The 19,365-nt window shown below is 42.7% G+C and overlaps 1 pseudogene; it reads left to right on the forward strand.

The window, feature by feature from the left end:
* Window positions 1-1,221: 1,221 nt before the first annotated feature.
* LOC115941365 (MICOS complex subunit Mic10 pseudogene) lies at window positions 1,222-15,649 on the forward strand (annotated as a pseudogene).
* Window positions 15,650-19,365: the final 3,716 nt, after the last annotated feature.

Here is a 19,365-nt window from a genome sequence, read left to right on the forward strand (position 1 = left end):
CGCCTGGGTGGCTCAGTTGGTTGGGTGACTGCCTTCGGCTCAGGTCGTGATCCTGGAGTCCCGGGATCGAGTCCCGCATCGGGCTCTCTGCTCGGCGGGGAGTCTGCTTCTCCCTCTGACCCTCCCCCCTCTCATGCTCTATCTCATTCTCTCTCTCAAATAAATAAATAAATAAAAAGAAAAAAATCTTAAAAAAAAAAAAGTAAATAGACTATCCATTTGTTTATATATGCATAGATCATCTCTAGAAGACACAAAGGAAATTAATAAAGTGGACATCTCTTAAAGGAATTGGGTGGCTGGGAGATAAGGGCAGGAGAAAAACTTTTCCCTTCTACACCTGTTCGTACTCTTTGAATAATGTCTCAGATGCTTATATTGGCTATTTGAAAAATTCAAATTTTGAAAATAACTAAAATTGGTGTTTATTTGAAGAACAGTTTTTTTTAAAGATTTTTCCATTTATTTGAGATAAAGAGAGAGGAGAGAGAATATGGGGGAGGAGAGTGGGGGAGAACCCCAAGCAGACTCCCCGCTGAGCACCAAGCCTGAGGTGGGCATCGACCCCATGACCCCGAGGTCATGACCTCAGCCAAAACCAAAAGTTAGGCACTCAACTGACTGAGCCACCCAGATGTCCCTAAAGTTGTTTTTGAAAAGGGAGTTGATTTAAAGAAAATAAGAATAAGTCACATCACAGAGTATATACAAAAGAGGACAAACTGCTAAGGCAGATGATGATGAGTTCAGCTGGGAGCCAACGCAAGGCCATGCATCAGGGTGGCCAGCCTCAGCCTGCCTGCCTGGTGACTCCACAGCCCACTCTGCCTGACCTAGGGTTGGAGAAAGACAGAGGCTGGGCCCCTGAACCTTGAGCCTTCCAAACCTTGCCTGACACCATGGTTGGGAAAGGGGCTGTCAGGAACTTGCAGTTGCTGCCTGAGAGGGTAAGAATGAGCTCATGTCACAAACACAGAGCTGCCAGCCACCAAGCTGCATCACAATCCTCTGCCACCAGGGACGGTCAGGCCACCTGGGTCGTTTGGACACCCATGGCAATCCCCCAGTCCCAGAGGGTAAAAAGAGGAAGGGCCTTTATTCCACTCCTCTGCAGCTGAGATGCAGAACTTAGGAGTCAATCCTGGTTCTACTGCTTATTTGCTGTGCAACTTCAGGCAAGTGACCTAACTTCTCTGAGCCTCAGTTTCCACAGTTGTAAACATGGAGATGACACTTTTAGAAATACATATAGATGAAATAAAGCAATATGCAAAGGAAAGTAAGAGAACAACCCAAATGTTTTCAATAGGAGAATGAATAAATTATGGCATGTTCATACAATGGAATACATATAACAATAAAAAGTACAAACTACCACTACACGTGAAAACATAGATGATTTGCACAAACATAATGAAGAATGAAAGAAGCTAGACAAAAAAAGAATTTACACCCATAAAAAGTATACTTTTTCTTTTAATGTTTAAGAACAGACAAAACAAATATAAGGTAATAGGGGTAAGAATACTGGTTTCTCTGGAGCATCAGGAATTAGATGGGAGGGGTCATGAAGGAGCCTTCTGGGACATGGGTAATATTCTGTATATTGATCTAGTTATACAAAAACCTATACAGACATATAAATTTGAATTGTGCACTTGATATTTGTGTACTTTACTGTATATATGTTACAATTCAATAGAATTTTTTTAAAATAAAAAGAGAGGGAATGATGAACACAGGGTTCAGGAGGATGGTCACTGTGGTCGGGTAAAGGGTTGGGTGGGGAGGAGGACAGACAGACACAGGTTACTGTGAGGTTCTGCATTTTATTTTGGGATGGTGGATTCACAAGCACCTATATTATTACTTTAAAACATTAATTAAATAACTCAAAAATACTTTTAATACAAAAAACACACATACCTGATAGAGTTGCTATGGAACATATCAATCAGAAAGCTTAGTTGCAGGGGCGCCTGGGTGGCTCAGATGGTTAGGTGTCTGCCTTTGGCTCAGGTCATGATCACCAGGTCCTGGGATAGAGCTCCATGTCGGGCTCCCGGCTCAGTGGGGAGTCTGCTTCTCCCTCTCTCTCTGCCTCTCCCCCTGCTTGTGCTCTGTCTGTCTGTCTGTCTCTCTCTCCCCCAGATGAATAAATAAAATCTTTAAAAAAAAAAAAAAAAAAGCTTAGTTGCAAATAAAAGAAACCAACTCTCTTCAGTTTGAGTAGGAAAGAAATTCAATAAAGGATGTTGGGTGGCCCATAGAATGTCCATGAAAGCCAGAGCACCAGGCCTGGGGACTGTGTACAGTTAGGAACAACTCCCCATATCACACTGAGAATTCAGGCCGGGAAAGATGCCAGGATCACTACTGCGGGGATGGACACTACAGCTTGTTTTTCCAACCCTGAGGTCTGGATGCGACCAGTAGCTACCCACCTTACTTTTCTGTGCCTCATTTGTGAGGGAGAAACAGTATTTTTTATATTTATATATATAATTTGTTTATATTTTATGTAGGTATATTAGGGGTGTGTGGACATGTATATGAAATCATGTGCATAGAATGCTAGGCCAGATGCCAGGCACACTCTAAGTACCTACTCAATTAGGGTGAGCAATGGTAAGGTCACATGGCAGCCAACAGGATCTGTTTTGGAACACAGGAAAGACACCCCCAGAGAATTCTAAAGAATTCTTGAAGGAGATTTGACAGGGAATGCCAGCATGCTCTGGCAGATGGAGGTCAGGAAACATGCAATTCTTTTGAAAAGTTATTTTAATAAAAATGTGTTATACTGGAACAAATGCTATTATGCCCATTATTTAATTTAATTTTTTTTTTTTTTTCAGAATTTGCAAAGGACAAGGACTTTGAGAGCTAAACATTTTCAGGATTAACTCCAGCTCTGCAACTTCCTGGCTGTGGGGTCACAGACAAGTGACTTTATCTCTCTGAGCCTTTGTGTTCTCATCTGTAAAATGGGTATAACCAGATGTCATGAGGATCAAATAAGAGGGGACAGATATCAAGTCTGGTGTAGAGTGGGTGCTTGTGAGGGTTCACAGAAGCAGGTGCTGTTATTTGCTTTATGACTATCATTTCCCTCACAGTCCATGTCAGAAGAAGGCCTGGCCATGGGACAGGCTGTGTCATGAACAGCATGATCTGGAGCTATTGACGCAGCCTCCAGGGTAGAACAGGTTCTGGAGACAAATCAGCTAAAGGGGAGGAGAAAAAGTCCATGACAGTGAACAGAATGCAGAATTCAGAGAAGATGGGGGCAGGTGGCTGGGGTAACCCATGCTGACGGTTGGCAGGAGGTGGCCTGGCAAAGGCTAGCCCTGCAGGAGAGGAGACAGAAGCCCTCAGGGCCCTAGCCTCACAGGCTGAACTCACTGATTGAGCAGAGTAGAGGTGTGACCCAGGCTCCAGGGTTAGGTAGAGGGTGGCCTCAAATCCCAGCTCCCCTGCCAACATCACTGTGTGATCTTAAGAATGTTCCTCAACACCTCTCACCTCCATTTCCTCCCCTGTAGAAAAACTGGTTGTTTGGGGCGCCTGTGTGGCTCAGTCATTAGGCGTCTGCCTTCGGCTCAGATCATGATCCCAGGGTCCTGGGATCGAGCCCCTTGTCGGGCTCCCTGCTCAGCGGGAAGCCTGCTTCTCCCTCTCCCACTCCCCCTACTTGTGTTCCCTCTCTCGCTGTGTTTCTCTCTGTGAAATAAATAAATAAAATCTTTAAAAAAAAAGAAAAAGAAAAACTGGTTGTTTTACTTCTTCCCTCTATTCCTGACATACTTCTAGGATGATTGGTTCAACATCAGAGCTTTCCTTGGTCTCCTCTCCTCCAATGACCTTGGTCTCCCAGGTCATATCTGAAAGCCAAGTCTGAACCCTTGATTTCCTTTTACCACCTCCTCTCCTTTGATCTGTAGGGGCCAATGGCAGACCACCCAAAATGTACCACAATAACACCCTGATTATTCTGAATTGAAACTATTTGGGAAGCAACTGGTGGAAGGACACTTCCTCCTCTGTCCTGCTGAAATCAGGAAACAAATCTCCCATATGAAAAATACTCTCCCTGTACTAAGAAGTAAAAATACCTCATCACCAGAGAGAGAAACTTTAAAACCGAGAAAGCTGTAGAAACAAACCTTGTTAATTTTTTACTAATTTACTACCTCAGCACAAATTCCACTTAGATTTCCTTATTAATTATGGGGTGCCTGGGTGGCTCAGTCTGTTAAGCATCTTCCTTCGGCTCAGGTCACGATCCCAGTGTCCAGGGATTGAGTCCCGCATTGGGCTCCCTGCTCAGTAGGGAGCCTGGTCCCCCTTTCCCTCTGCCCCTCCCCTGCTTGTGCTCTCTCTCTTTCCCTCACTCAAATAAATGAATAAAATCTTCTAAAAAATTCCTTACTAATGAAAGCTTCCAAACATCTATTTTCTTTATCCTGTCAATTCCTCACAAATTTATCGTCTCTTTGTCTAAACTGTGTAAAAACTGCCTATGATGGTCATTTGTTTAGGTCTCAATTTCATCATCGGGCCTCTGTGTGCATATAATAAAACTGTTTCTTTTTTCTCTGTTAATCTGTCTAATGTAAATGTAATTCTTAGTCCAGGTGGAAGACCTTGAAGGGAAGAGGAAGAATTTTTCCTTCTGTACATATCATTGACCTCCGTGAGACCACAAATCCACTGGCCCTGACACACTGCCCACCCACCCCTCTGTTTCCATGTGCCTCCTGGTCCACCTGGATTCCCTGCTCCATCACTGTGATGGATGAAGGATCCTTGTCCCATCCTCTCGTGGGTAATTCCCAACGCAGAATGAGCCCATCATTTATCTGCCTTCTCTGGCAGCCATGTTGAACACAGCTGGAGAAAATGATATGTCTTAGCTTTGTTTTACTTTTGATTCAAGTACACAAACCCCAGTGGGGTCTCAACCTTACCGAGATAACTCTTTTGGCTCATTCTATCAGACAACTGTTTCATACATTCTCCTCTCCTTCAAACCTCTCTCAAGAATTCTCTCCACATTCAGCTGGCAATGTTGTCTCAAGCTTCTTGAAGAAATGGAAGTCAAGAGAACTCACTTACTTTCCCCTCTGTCCTGAAGAGATATCTCTCACCCTATCTAAAACCATCTCCACCGTTGATGCTCTGGGTCTCAGGGTCCCATGACTTTCACCTTCTCAATTCTACCCTCTCTCTTGCTTCACTAATTTCGCCCTCTCTATTGGCTTATTCTATCAGCAAATGAATATCTTTTGGATCCTACCATATCAAAAAATAAGTAAGCAACTCTCCTTTGATTCTACATCCTCTTTCTCTGCGTTTCTATCCTCTGTTCCATTTCACAGCCAGACTTCTTCAAAAATCTGACTCAGTTCAGTGTCTCTGCTTTCTTCCTCCACATCTACTCTACTGTACTCCAATCTAGCTTCTCTCCCCTTCTTTCCAATGAAATTGTTTCTTTTTTAAAAAAATATTTTATTTATTTATTTGACAGAGAGAGAGAACAAGAGCAGGGGTGGCAGGCAGAGGGGGAGGGAGAAGCAGCCTCTCAGTTGAGCAGGGAACCCAATGTAGGGCTCAAGCCCAGGACCCTGGGATCATAACCTGAGCCCAAGGCAGACACTGAACCGAGTGAGCCACCCAGGCACCCCTGAAATTGCATTTCTTAAGGAGACTGACAACTGCTGTGTTTCCAAATCCATTGGGCATTCATGATTAAGAGCTTGCTCTAGAGGCAGACTGCCTGGGTGAGAAACCAGATCTCCTCGCTTGCTGTGTGGTCTTGGGGGAGTTGTTCAATCTCTCTGTAATTCAATTCCTCATGTGGAGAATGGACATGGTAATAACGTCGACCCCATAGGCTTACTACAAAGATTAAATGGGTAACAGTGTGTAAAGCACTAAACACAGTGCCTGGCTGTGTAGGAAAAACTCACTATTTTCCTTTACTCTCACACCACAACAGCCATACTCACAACACTTCTGACACTACATGTGTGGGTTTTCCACACCAAGCAATTCTGACACCAACTGCCTGGAGTTAGCACAGTTCCTACAGGTTAAGGGCTCAGTCCCAGAAGACTGCCCCTAACTTCAGATACCAATCACAAGCAGTGGGTCCCCGGGTTACCACAACTTCTGTCACACTTGGCTACAAACTGGAGGTTCTCATGACCCTGTTTCCTCAGGTTTGGTAATTTGCTAGAATGGACAGAACCCAGGAGAACAGAACCCAGAACTTACTATTGCTGATTTATTACCAAGGATATTTTAAAGGATACAAATGAACAACCAGATGAAGATACACATAATGTGAGGTCTGGAAAGGTCTGTCCCATGGACTTGGGGTGCACCACTGTCCTGGCACGTGGATGTGCTTACCAACACAGAAGCTCCCCAAACCCCAAACTTTGGGGACTTTTATGGAGCCTTTATCACATCATTAATGATTCTTTTTTTTTTTTTTAAAGATTGTATTTTTAAGTAATCTCTACACTCAACATGAGGCTCAAATTTACAACCCTGAGATCAAGAGTTGCACGCTCCACTGACTGAGCCAGCCAGGCACCCCTTCATAGTTAATGATTCTTTTTTTTTTTTTTTAGATTTTATTTATTTATTTGAGAGAGAGAGAGAATGAGAGAGAGCACATGAGAGGGGGGAGGGTCAGAGGGAGAAGCAGACTCCCTGCCGAGCACGGAGCCCTATGTGGGACTCGATCCAGGGACTCCAGGATCATGACCTGAGCCGAAGGCAGTGGCTTAACCACATAGTTAATGATTCTTGATCATTAACTCAAACTCCAGCTCTTCATTCTCTGAGGTTGGAGGATGGGGCTGCAAATTCCAAGCCTCTAATCATGGCTTGGTCTTTCTGGTGACTACCCTCCATTTCAGAAGCTATCCAGGAGCCCACCAAGAGTTGAACCATTAGAATAAAAGATGCTCCTATCACCCAGAAAATTCCAATGGGTCTAGGACCTCTGTGTTAGGAACCAGGGTTAAAGGCCAAATATTAGAACTTATGCATATATATTTTTTCTATTTCACACTGGAATATAGAAAACTATTCCCTAAATATGTTTTTTTGTTATTATTGGTAGCATCTATCTGTCTGTGTCATGTTTGAGCTCTAAGCTGCTGTCAATGCAATTTTGGGCCCTCCAATGGTAGTGAAAAACTATCCTGAGTCCCTGTGACACCTCAAATTCCTGCTTTTCTTCCCACCAACTGTTCTCCTCAGGGACCAGTTCTCTTCTCCATCTAAGTGATAAAATTCATTCTCATGACTTAAAATGAATAAGGAACAATAGAATGACCTTTGAACACAGGAAGTCTATACACTTAAAGGGATGTATTCTGAAGACCAAAACTTCAACTGGTGTTTTTATTGTTACTATTAATATTGGTATGGTAATTTTGAAACTAGTATATGTATAGTACAGAATAAAGCAAATAAGTAAATATGTGATTATCAAGAGTAAAAATATTCTATACAAGAGAAAAAAAGATCCCAATATAAAGTCAAAGAACTTTGGAAAAACACTTATAAATTGGAAATAACAATATAACCTCATGATCATATATATTCCTAGATTTACCCAGTGAAAAGGAGGGCTTGGAAGTAATAACAAGCCAGTAGCAATGAACCCAAACCCAAATCTTAGTCTTTAAGTACCTTTCCCCACTGGGGAGCCTGGCTGGCACAGTCAGTAGAGCATGTGATGCTTGATCTTGCGGTTTTCAGTTCAAGCGCCACATTGGGTGTAGAGATTACTTAAAAAAAAATAAGATCTTAGGGGCACCTGGGTGGCTCAGTCAATTAGGCGTCTGCCTTTGGCTTGGGTCATGATCCCAGGGTCCTGGGATCCAGCCCTGCGTCAGAGGCTCCCTGCCTCCTTGCTCAGTGGGGAGTCTGCTTCTCCCTCTCCCTCTTCCTTGCCCCACCCCTGCTTGTGTTCGCACTCTCTCTCTCTCTCAAATAAATAAATGAAATCTTTATTTTTTTAAAGATTTCATTTATTTATTTGACAGAGAGAGCACAAGCAGAGGGAGCTGCAGGCAGAGGGAGAGGGAGAAGCAGGCTCCTGCTGAGCAGGGAGCCTGATCCAGGGCTCCATCCCAGGACCCCGGAACCACAGCCCCAGCCGAAGGCAGACAGTTAACTGACTGAGCCACCCAGGCATGCCTAAATGAAATCTTAAAAAAAAAAAAAAAGATCTTTAAAAAAACCACCTTTTCTCATTAAAATTGGCCAGGGCTCTTTGGAGGAATCCCTGATTCTAGTACTTGGGCAGAGAAAGTATAAGTAGAGCCTAGAACATTTTGTTGTGCCAAAAAATAGGGATGCACTCAAGATTAATAAGGGTATGTCAATAAGAAACAAAGGCAGCTGAAGAGGCTTTCACTGCCTGAATTTGGGACAATTTGAGTATCAACAACAAAAAATGAATGTAACTGGGGTGCCTGGATGGCTCAGTTGTTAAGTGGCTGCCTTCGGCTCAGGTCATGATCCCAGGGTCCTGGGATCAAGCCCCGCATCAGGCTCCCTGCTCAGCGGGGAACCTGCCTCTCCCACTCCCCCTGCTTGTGTTCCCTCTCTCACTGTGTCTCTCTCTGTCAAATAAATAAATAAAATCTTTAAAAAAAAAAAAAGAATGTAATTAATGATAAAACATTGAATAAATAAAAATCTATGGGTTTATAAAATGAGAGAGAGAGAGAAAGTTATTTGCCATTGTTGGAGATGACTATTATAGTGGCTCTTTACTCTGATTATTGGTTATTAGAAGGAGTTAAGTGTTTAACCCATCTTTCTAGTAGGACCTGTAATTCATCCTCAAGAGAAAGAAAACTCTTCTTTACCAAAGAGTGATGCTAGTAAACACAGAAAGAATGATAGAAAAAAAAAATTTTTTAAAGATTTTAAGATTTTATTCACCCATTTGACACAGAGAGAGAGAGGGTGCGCACAAGCAGAGGGAGCAGCAGAGGGAGAGGGAGAAGCAAGCTCCCCACTGAGCAAGGAGTCCGATGCAGGACTCGACCCCTGGGATCATGACTGGAGATGAAGGCAGACGCTCAACCGACTGAGCCACCCAGGCGTCCCTAAAAAAATTTTTTTTAAATTACCATTTTGCAACCCCCAGTGAAATAATTGATGAAAGATCATCAATGCCTGCTAAAACTTAGATTTTAGCTATTTGACAATAGGATATTTCCACTGTGACAATGTATCACCCCACAGATTATTTGTTAATTGCAAAGGAGAAACAGATCTTTTTTCCAATAGTGAGAGCTGGCTATCTGTCACCCCTTCACCGGTTGATCAACATCAGCATTATTTACAGAGAGACCCCTGACATGATGTGTCTATAGAAATGATACAAGGTGAGGTACCCCAACATGACCTATGAAGCTCTGTATTTTGCCCCAAAATATTTATCCCAAATATAATGAGGACTTGAGACCTAGTTTCCAATTTATAGGAAATACACAAGACAGAGGAGTAAGTTAAATAACACCACAAGCAATTAGACAATGACAGAATGTAAGACATTACTCAAGACAGTTGGCCTTGTTACTTCAAAACATCAATGCCATGGAAAGTAGGAGGGAGGGGGCACTGCTGTTCTAGGTTAGAGGAGACTGAAGAGCTGTAAGACCAAAACACTTTATGTGAAACGTAGGTGGATTCTTGTTAAAAAAAAAAGCTATAAAATGGGCAATTTTGATTATCTGATTAGGGGGCTGCCTGTGTGGCTCAGTCGGTTAAGTATCTTAGTCTTGGTTTCAGCTCCAGTTATGATCTCAGGGTCATGAGATCAAGCCCTGCATGGGGCTCAGTGCTCAGCAGGGAGTCTGCTTGAGATTCTCTCCCTCTACCCCTCCCCCTCCCCCCTCTTAAATAAATAAATAAATAAATTTTTTTTTTTTAAAGATTTTATTTATTTATTTGAGAGAGAGAGAGAATGAGAGACAGAGAGCACGAGAGGGAAGAGGGCAGAGGGAGAAGCAGACCCCCTGCTGAGCAAGGAGCCTGATGTAGGACTCGATCCCGGGACTCCAGGATCATGACCTGAGCCGAAGGCAGTCGCTTAACCAACTGAGCCACCCAGGCACCCAATAAATAAAATTTTAATTATGAAAATGTTCAAATATATAGAAAAATTGAAAGAATAATACAATGATCAACCAAATACTCAGATTTAATAACTGCTAACATTTCCCATATTTGCTTTACCTACACATAGGCATGTGTGTACTTTTTTTGTTGTTTTTTTCCTAAACCTTTTGAAAATAAGTGTTAGACATCATGACACTTCAGCAGTACATATACTTCAGCATGCATGCCCCAAAAAGGATGTGTCCTTCCTAACCAAATCATTATCGCACATAGGAAAATGAATAAATAATTCCCTAATATTGGATTTCTACTCCATAATCAGATGTCCTTTTTTTTAAATAATGGTTTTATTTATTTATTCATTTATAAATAATAAAGAGAGAGAGAGTGTGAGCCGGGGCAGGGGGCAGAGAGAGAGAGAGAGAATTTTAAGCAGACTCCCTGATGAATGCAGAGCCCAACTTGGGCTCTATCCCACGACACTGAGATCATGAACCTGAGCTGAAATCAAGGGTCAGAGGCTTAACTGACTGAGCCACCCAAGCACCCCTAAAATTTATTTTAAAAAGTCAAAATCAAAATTACCATCCCTGTGCCAGTGACTGCAAATTTTATTTATTTATTCTTAAAATATTTTATTTATAAGTAATCTCTACACCCAGTGTGGGACTCAAACTTACAACCCCAAGATCAAGGGTTGTATGCTCTGCTAACTGAGCCAGCCAGGCTCCCCTCCAAATTTTGTTTCTACAGCTGAGACCTTTCCTCTGAGCCTGGGAGAAAATATACTAAAAATGTCACCAGTGGTTATATTTGAGTACTGTGATTATGGGTGATCTTTTCTCTTCTTTCTACTTTCTATATTTTTCCAGATTTCATTGGGCATATATTACTCTTCTGATTAAAAAAAAAAGAACTTGTCATAAGTAAATGTATACAAATTTGAAGACAAGATTAGATGATCCATCAGAATACCAACAATAAATTTGTTGGGATTGTATGGAATTGTGGGGTTTCTTTTAAGCTTTAAATGTTCTGTAACAGTATTCTAAATCTATGCTGGGTCTTAGAATCACTTGGGAAATTTTTACAAACAGCTTTATTTTATTTTTTTAAAAAAAGATTTTATTTATTTATGTATTTATTTTTAAAGATTTCATTTATTTGACAGAGAGATAGAGAGCACAAGTAGGTAGAGAGGCAGGCAGAGGGAGAGGGAGAAGCAGGCTTCCTGCCGAGCAGGGAGCCCAATGTGGGGCTCGATCCCAGAACCTTGGGATCACTACCTGAGCCGAAGGCAGCCGCTTAACCAACTGAGCCACCCAGGCGCCCCAAGATTTTATTTATTTATTTGACAGAGAGAGAGAACACAAGCAGGGGGAGTGGGAGAGGGAGAAGCAGGCTTCCCGAGGAGCAGGGAGCCCGTTGCGGGGCTTGATCCCAGGACCCTGAGATCATGACCTGAGCCGAAGGCAGACACTTAACGACTGAGCCACCCAGGCGCCCCTACAAACAGCTGTATTAAGAAGGAAATGACAAAATAAACTGTTCATATTTAAAGTGTGCAATTTGATAAACTTTGACATATGTAAAGACCCATGAAACCAAATATATCCATCACTTCCCAAAGTTTCCTCATGTTCCTTTACAATCCCTTCCTTCTGCCGTGTCCCAGGAGATCACTGATCTGCTGTCTATCACCATAGATCAGTTTAGATTTTTTAGAATTTTATATAAATGAAATCACACAGTATGTACTCTTTTGTGTCTGGTTTCTTTACTCAGCACAATTATCCTGAGCTTCATCCATACTGTAGCATGTATCAACAGTTCATTTCTTTTTATTGATGAGCAGTATACCATTGAATGGATATACCACCATTTGTCTATCCATTCACCAGTTGATGGACCATTGGATTGTGTCCAGTTTTTGGAATATGTACTCACTGTAATAAAGCTGTTGTGAACATTCATATACGAATCTTTGTATGGACATATGCTTTCATTTCTCCTGGCTACATGTCTAGGAATGAAATTTCTATATAAAAGGTAAATGTACTTTTAACTTTTTAAGAAACTGCTGAATTAATTTCCAAAATCATTGTACAATTTTATATTCCCAACCAGCAGCGTAAAAGAGTTCCAGCTCCTCCAACACTTGCTGTGGTCAGCTTTACTAATCTTAGCCATTCTAATAGGTGTATAGAGGTTTCTCTTTTTTTAACTTTTTTTTCTAAGTTTTATTTATTTAAGTAATCTCTACATCCAACACGGGGCTCAAACTCATGACCCCCAGATCAAGAGTTGCATGTCCTCTAACAGAGCCAGCCAGGCACCCCATAATAGGTGTGTAGTGGTTTCTAATTGCAGTTTTAAGTTGCATTTCCCTAATAACTAATTATGTTGAGCATCTTTTCATGCACTTATTTACCAACCATATCTCGTCTTTGGTGAAGTGTCTATTCAAATTGTTTGTTCATTCTTGGGTTGTTTGTTCTCTTCATGAGTCTTGAGAGTTGTTTATATATTCTGGTACTTTATTTTTTATGATTTACAAATATTTTTCTCTTAGTCTGTGACTTGTCTTTTCATTCTTCTAACAGTGCCTTTTGAAAAGCAGAAGTTTTTTATTTCCATGAAATTCATTTTATCAATTTGTTCTTTTATGGATTGTGCTTTTGGTATTGTATCTAAGAAAACTTTGGTTAACCCACTGTCATAAAGTTTTCAGTTTTACATTTAGGACTACAATTTGAGTTAATTTTTGTAGATAGTGCAAGGTATGAATCAAAATTCTTTTTACATTTTATTATATTTTTCTTTTGCATAGGGATAACCAGTTGTTTCAACACTGGTTGTAGAAAAGGTTATCCTTGCCTTAGAATCTTTGTAGAAAATCAGTTGTCCATATACTCCGTGGATGTGTTTCTCAAATCTGTTCTGTTCCACTACTGTTTCTCAATCTTTCTGCCAAGACCATATTGTCATGACTACTATAGTTTTATATAGTCTTAAAATCAGGTTTTGACTATCCTAGGCTCTTGCATTTCCATATGAATTTTAGAACCAGCTTGTCAATTTCTACAAAAAGCCCACTGGAATTTTTAATTGGGATTGCATTGAATTTATAGGTCAATTTGGGGAGAATTAAGTCTTCTGACCCATAACACAGTATATTTCTCAATTTATTTAAGTCTTTTTTAGTCTCTCAGCAATGTTGTGTAGTTTTCAGAGTAGAGAGATATTTCATATTCTTTACCATACTTATCCCTAAGTATTTCATAGTTTTGGATGCTACTACAAATAATATATATATATGTTTTTTCTTCAGAGAGAGGGAGAGCATGGGGAATGGGGAGTGGCAAGTAGAGGGGCAGAGGGAGAGGGAGAGAGAGAATCTTAAGCAGGCTCCACGCCCAGTGTGGAGTTGGACATGGGGCTCGATCTCATGACCCTGAGATCATGACCTGAGCTGAAATCAAGAGTTGGATGCTTAACCAACTGAGCTACCCAGGTGCCCCTATAAATAGTATTCTTGTTCCAATTTCAATTATTCATTTCTAGTATAGAGAAATACAATTTATTTTTGTATATTGATCTTTTTATTAGTTCTAGTAGTTTTTTCAAAAAGTAGATTCCACTGGGGTTTTTCTTCTACATAGACAATTATGTCATCATATTTGGAAATTTTTTAGCCATTATTGCTTCATTTTTAAATTTTTTAAAGATTTTACTTATTTGAGAGAGAGAGAATGAGATAGAGAGAGAGAGCATGAGGGGGGGAGGGTCAGAGGGAGAAGCAGACTCCCTGCTCAGCAGGGAGCCTGCTGCGGAACTCGATCCCGGGACTCCAGGATTATGACCTGAGCTGAAGGTAGTCGCTTAACCAACTGAGCCACCCAGGTGCCCCTAAATTTTTTTTAAAAGATTTTATTTATTTATTTGACAGAGAGAGACAAAGTGAGAGAAGGAACACAAGCAGGGGGAGTGGGAGAGGGAGAAGGAGGCTTCCTGCTGAGCAGGGAGCCTGTTGCAGGGCTCAATCTCAGCACCCTGCGATCATGACCTGAGCCGAAGGCAGACACTTAACAACTGAGCCACCCAGGTGATCCCACTGCTTCCTTTTTTTTAAGATTTATTTATTTATTTGAGAGAGAGAGAGAGATATCTGGGTGAGGGGCAGAGGGGAAAGGGAGAGGGAAAGAATCCCAAGCAGACTCCCTACTGAGCGTGGAGCCTGACATGGGGCTTGATCCCATGACCCTGAGATCACGACCCAAGCTGAAACCAAAAGTTAGATGCTCAACCGACTGAGCCATCCAGGCACCCCAACCATTATTACCTTAAATAATTTTTCTATCCCACCCTCATCACCTTCAGAGGTTCTAACTACATATGTATTAGACTGCTTAAAGTTGTCTCACAGCTCACTAATGCTCTGTTCATTATTTTGACATTCTCTTTTCTTCTGTTTCATTTTGGATATTTTCTATAGCTATATCTTCAAGTTTACTAATCTTTTATTCTGTACCGTAATGTCTAATATGCTGTTAATCCCATCCAGTGCATTTTATTTTTATTTTATTTTATTATTATTTTTTTTTAAAGATTTTTTTATTTATTTGAGAGAGAGAATGAGAGAGAGAGCGTGAGAGGGGGGAGGGTCAGAGGGAGAAGCAGACTCCCTGCTGAGCAGGGAGCCCGATGCGGGACTCGATCCCGGGACTCCAGGATCATGACCTGAGCCGAAGGCAGTCGCTTAACCAACTGAGCCACCCAGGCGCCCCTATTTTTATTTTATTAAAAAAAAATTTTTTTTTATCTTTAAGTAATCACTACACCCAATGTGGGGCTCAAACTCACAACCCCAAGACCAAGAGTTGCATGCTGCAAAGAGTGAGTCAGCCAGGCACCCCTCATTCAGTATATTTTAAAATCTCACTCATCTCAGGAGCAGGGCAACCCCCCGCCCCCACCTTAAGGAAAGCGGGAGCTGTGGGTGGGGAACCCTTGGGATTCAGAGCTGGGCAGGAAGTGGGACCAGTGCATGGTGGATGGGGTCCGTGAAAATCGGGACTAGTTTCTGAGTAGGACTTGTTTTCTCACTTACCTTCTTTAAAAGAAGAATGTGGCCATTAGCCTTTAATTCTGGCATGGGATTGGGAATGGCCTACTCCAACTGTCAGCATGATTTCCAGGCTCCGCATCTTCTACATGGAAAATATGTCAAAGAGCCCGGGCAGTGACTTATACCTGAGAATACCCCAGTGGGAGGAAAAGAGAAATCATGTTTATTCCTCAGGAATACTGAAATGCCCTGGAGTAAACTGACATTCTTCTGTAACAATGTTATCAGTAATGCTTTAAACTCCAGCACACTGGTTATGTATCTGAAACAAAGTCTGTTTCTTGTTTTGTATTTTCTCTTTGGAAATTGCAAGGAGGTGGTCTTAAAAGAAATAAATTAAAAATAGGCAGCCCAGTAATAAATAAATAAATAAATAAATAAATAAATAACATCTCACTCATTTCTAGATGCTTGATTTCTTTTTTATGTCTTCCATGTGTCTGCTTAACTTTTTGGACATGTACAGTTATAATAGCTGTCTTAATATCTTCTCTGCTAATTTTGTCAGTTCTGGGTCAGTTTTAATTCCTCTTTCTTCTCATTATTTCCTGCTTTGCATGACTGGTAAATGTTTTTATTGGATGCCACATACCATGAATGTTAACCTGTTGGCTGCAGGATATTTTTGTAATTCTCTGAGTATTCTTACACTTTGTTCTGGGATGCACTTAATTTGGAAACAGTTTGATCCTTTTGGGTCTTGCTTTTAAGATAGGTGGGACCAAAGCAGGGCTTAGTCTAGGCCCAGCTTTTCTCCACTGCTGAGGCAATACCCATGTGTGTATTCCACCCAATGCCCTATGAATCATGAGGCTTGCCAGTCTGGCTGGTGGAATTAGGCACTATTCTTGGCCCTTCATGAGCACTGAACACTGTTCCCTCTAATCCTTTTGTCTGGTTCTTTCCTTGTCCTTGGATAGTTTCTTCACATGCACGTGCTAGTAAGTACTCAGCTGAATATTTGAGTAGATCTCCAGAATTCTCTCTCTCTCTCTACTCTTTGGTACTCTTTTTGGTCTTCCCAGACTCTCAGCTCTCTGTCTCCCCAACTCAAAGTGGCTGCTGGGCTCCATCTGGGTGCCCCCTCCCTGCACCATATGCCCTGAAAACTCCCTCTTAAGACAGTAATCTGGGGAAATCATAGGACCCACCTCATTTGTTTCCAGGCTCTGGGGGATCACTGTCCTTCATTACCTGGTGTGGGGTATCTTGAAAACAATTGTTTCATTCAGGGGAGTAAGGCAGGGGAGCTTTTAAAAATCCCAATGTCCAAGCCACACCCTAGATAATTAAATTTAAATCTCTGGCGTCAACATGAACTCCTCAGGGGGATTTCAGTGCCCATCCAGATTTAAGGTCAGTATTCTATACTGTGATTTTATTATTTTGATTTAAAAATAGTTTATTTTGAACCGGGTCTTTGGCATAGGAAACATGGTACTAGAGCACATTTTCAACTTACAGCTGAGCCCCTGATTAAAGAAATCAAATCTCGGGGCACCTGGGTGACTCAGTCGTTAAGTGTCTGCCTTCAGCTCAGGTCATGATCCCAGGGTACTGAGATTGAGCCCCGCATCGGGCTACTTGCTCAGCGGGTAGCCTGCTTCTCCCTCTGCCTGCCACTCCCCCTGCTTGTGCTCTCTCTCTCTCCCTGTCTCTAACAGATAAATAAATAAAAACTTAAAAAAAAACAAAATATAGTCCCCTGATTAAAAAGTAAGGTTGGTCTCAAGCCCAAAAAGAGGCAGAGGCTGCCTGTGAGAATTCAGTGTGGCCGTTGGGAGGATGGGGCAGAGCAGGGAGCTGGGGACAGGCTTGGGGGCATTTACAGTTTATTATTTCCACCTAACAAAGCATTCCTAGCTCACTGTCTTGCTTCATTTTCTTCCCCCAACAACCCTGAGGCGAAATTCACTATCTCTGGTTGGCAGATGAGGAAATGGGGCTCAAGAGGTTGAGTGACTTGACAAAAGGCAAATCAGGAGCAGAGTTAACATTTAAACTCAGTTCTCAGAGACAGAATAAGGAGCAAAGCAGTCCTTAGCTGTGTGGCCGCCAGGGGTAAGGGAACATCCCTGCAAAGTGCTAAGATGAAGCGAATTCTGTGCATCGGGCCGCCTGGCAGATGAGCAAGAAATCACTAGATCAGCTGCAGGGGTGAGGATGCCAGAGACTGAGATGGTCAGGTGAATGCTCCGAGGAGGATTGGCCCAGTCCCACCCTGCCTCCTAAGGAGACTGAGGTTCCCGTAGGACTTCTGTCCCCTGAGAGGGTAGGCAAGTAGAGAGTCAGAACTGAGAGGCCAGGAAGATAGAGAAGATACCGGGTGTTGCTATGTCATCCTCCCTCCTGGCCCTTCCTCACACAGTATTCACCTCTGCTCTCAAAGAATAAAGACTAAAATAATACAGCAATGTTGGCTCCTCTCCATGAGCGTTCGCCAGGAGCCAGACCCTTCCCAGGCATCATTCTACTGAATCCTCCCTGTGATTCTCTGGAGCAGGTGTTTCTTCATCTCCATTTCAAAGGTAAGGAAAGGGAGGCTGAGGATGACTGACTATAGTCATTATCTATTGCTGCATAACAGATTATTCTGAAGCTTAACAGCTGAAAACCACAATAATCATTTATTATCTCAAGCATTCTCTGTGGGTCAGGAATTTAAGAGCAGATTAATGGGGTGATTCTAGCCTGGGGCACCCCATGAGACTCCAGTCAAGCTGTCAACCAGGGCTGCAGTCATCTTCAAGCTTCACCAGGGCTGGAGGATCCAGTTCCAAGGTGGCCCCCGAACAGGTCTGGCAAATCGGTTGTTAGTTGTATCAGTTACTTGCCATGTGGATCTTGCCACGGGGCTGCTTGAGTGCGCTTAGAACATGGCAGCTGACTTCTCCTAGAGCAACTGATCCAAGAGAGCAAAGTGGAAGCCAAAATGCATTTTCTGGCTTAGCCTCTGAAGCCACACTGTCATTTCTATAGTATCTTAGTGGTTGCACAGGTCAGCTCTAATCACTGTAGGAGGGGACCGACTATACAAGAGTAGGAAGACCAGGTGGTGAAAACCACTGGGGGCCATCATGGAGGCTAGCTACCGCAGTGACAAAGTAATTTACCCAGGATCATGCACAGGGGAGGTATTAGGGGTGGGCTTTGAACCCAAGCAGTTACTATGTCACAGTACAGATTGGCTGGAAGGAGTGGGAACAGGCAGGTGCCCACAGATCTCCCCTGTCCTGGAGATGCTCATACTTCAGGTCGTGCAGATCTCATTCCAGAGATCGTGTGGGCCAGACACTGTGTCTGAAGTGTCAGTCACTTCATCAAAACCACGTGACCTGGGCATGTTTATAAAGGATTGCACAAATCATCGCTTGACAGTGCACTTGGTGAGTCAGAGGGAACCTGGGTCCTGGCTCCGGCTCTGCCTCTGACTTAGTGTGTGACCCGGAGTAAGTTTCAGCCCCTTTGAGGTCTTTGATTTCCTATCTGTACAATGGGACTGTTGAATCCCACCGGCCCTGCAGGCCCCTGGCTAAGAGATTCCGGGATTTCATGCACAGAGCTATTCACCAGGGATGTTGAGGCGATCCCCTCTCCTCTTTGCCTGGATCTCTCAAACCTTTTGCCCCAGTGGAGTGGACCCCTGAGGTACAAGGGTCACTTTTTGGGAGCCGGGCCAGGCTAGGCCAGGCTGCTCAGCCCTGCTTCACCCACAGCTGGCTGGCACCATTGTTCCCCCATAAAGCCGGGCCGTTTTCCAGCCACTGCTGCCCTCAGGGCAGGGGAGAGGCTCAAAGAACTTGGTTGTGTGGCTTCCCCCCCTCCCCCAGGGCAGGCCTGGGTCACCCAACAGGCTGACTCAGCCCATGCAGGGGAACAAAGAAGACGAGATATGGTTTAAGGAAAGAATTTGACATTTACTATTCCCCCCACCCCGAAACTTCAAAGTAATCATCACAGGGAAAATCCTGTTCTACTTATCTTACAGCTTAGTAGGATGTTAAAAAATGGGGGTGAGGGCATTATAATTTTTCAGTGCTTTAAGGACCCATATTTTAATGAGTCTACAATGCACA

The sequence above is a fragment of the Leptonychotes weddellii genome, chromosome 10, assembly GCF_054177405.1.
Source record: "Leptonychotes weddellii isolate Sample4059 chromosome 10, ASM5417740v2, whole genome shotgun sequence".
In the NCBI taxonomy this organism is placed as follows: domain Eukaryota; kingdom Metazoa; phylum Chordata; class Mammalia; order Carnivora; family Phocidae; genus Leptonychotes; species Leptonychotes weddellii.